Consider the following 2,112-nt stretch of genomic DNA (forward strand, 5'->3'; position numbering starts at 1 on the left):
CACCAACAAGAGACTCACAAAGCCCCTCTGGGGAACACACCCCCCTCCCTCCCTGAGAATTCAGTATCACAGCCATCTGCTCAGTACAGGTATCCGCCTCACACTTGTATGCAAAAATGATCTAATACACAAACAAAACTATTAAATACATTCATAAACATGAATAGCATTCTCTATGAATCTTTTAGTTTTGTTTTGCTACCTATATGCAAAGTACAAAATCAAACAAAAACTGTATTGACAAACAGTGTATTAACTGTTTAATCAACTAATAGTTTATTTTAGACAAATATGTCAAATGCAGTAGAAAGATACTTTAAATGGTTTCTGTAGTATCACTTTATAAAAAACATTTTGTTTATAGTCCTTGTAAAGTCTATATATGGGGTGAGAATTGCATGTGTAGATTTGTAACTTTTGCTACACTTTATATCCATTTAAACAAGAGATTGGTATGAAGTAAAGAATGAGTTAATTATTATATTTAATGTTTTACTTGATAGAAATCTTAATAGATTTAAATGTTCACACATTAGATTAGTATTAGGATTTACCTCCAAGCCAAGCCATTTAAACATCTGCATAGGTAAAAGCACTAGATAATGCATTGATCAAATCTAATCATATCCAACACAAATTCATGGCTTATGGAAGCAACAGGTGCAAAGTGTAGACTTAGAGTCACAGAATAATAATATTAAGAATAAGAATTTTATAACATTTGATTTGCTAAATTGTTTTAAATTGTTGTATTCATAATAATGGATGGATTTATTTGCAGATATAGATATTTAAACCAATTATGCACTAAAGCAAAAAACAAACGACAAAAAAAAATAAAACTAAGAGCAGCTGTCTCATCTATAAATGCAAAGCTTGTGTTTATTATTCACATAATGCCTGATAACCTGTTACATGCGTCTCTCAAGCACCTGTTTTCCTTAATATCCCAGCTATGGTCTGGGGACACTTTCCAGGGTTCTGATTGGATAGAAATCCAAAAGCCTGACCAATTAAGGACATTCCCATAACCAAACACAGATGGATCTCTATCCCACCCACCCCCTGTGTCCAATCACTTTAGTTTCCATATTTGACCCCCTCTTTTTTATGATAGGTTTGAATTTTCAGTTGGGATTTGAATAAGTTAACAAATATTGGCTTGGGTCCCCCATCTGTGTATAACACAAACAGCTATGGAATAACCTTTAAATAATCTATTTTGGTAACAAAGTGTCTGGCAGCTGTGAGAAGTGCTTTTTAGTTTGTCAGTTAAGGATGAGGATGATATTAACCCACTAGCTGCCAAAGAAGACTGCAACGCATTACAAAGTAATAGGTTGAAATCCTCATCAGTAGCCAATGGATTAAATTCATGATTAAAGATTTGTCTTTGTTTGGGATTATTTGGAGCCCATAACAACTGTATATTAGAAGCTAAAACCGCATCACAAACTACATTAACCCCTGTAGCCCATAAATTCATCACCTGTTGGATAAACACTCAAACCAAAGAGAACATCTCATTATAATTCACAATTTTAAACCCTAACTGGTATATTGAACATGCTGGATCCATATTCTGACACATATTAGGTGTTTGTTTTGTTTATTTTATTGGTAACCAAACAGATACATCCATATATCCTTTTTGGGCTTAAGAAAATATTTTCCAGGAGTCCAGGACCCCAAATTAACCTTTGATATATTGGTTAATTCCAAAAACTCTTCAAAAATGCTACATAACTACAGCTACTATCTAGATGCCAATTTCATACACAAAGATAGCAAAATGTTGGTGGCATTTCACTTGTATATATTTAATTAAACGAATAGATCCGGGTTTGAAAATCATTGGAGATACTGGCAATGCAATAGGAAAATAAATTAGTTTGCCTATAATAATACATATATATGCAGATATTGTAACTTAATATTTAAGCAACATGTATGTATGTATATATATATATATATATATATATATATATATATATACATATATATATATATATATACATATATATACACACACACACACATACATATACACACATATATACAGTGTTATGGAAAATGTTGAAATATTACTAATATTGTTCATGTTTCTCCAGA

Source organism: Bombina bombina, chromosome 8 (genome assembly GCF_027579735.1).
Source record: "Bombina bombina isolate aBomBom1 chromosome 8, aBomBom1.pri, whole genome shotgun sequence".
NCBI classification, from domain to species: domain Eukaryota; kingdom Metazoa; phylum Chordata; class Amphibia; order Anura; family Bombinatoridae; genus Bombina; species Bombina bombina.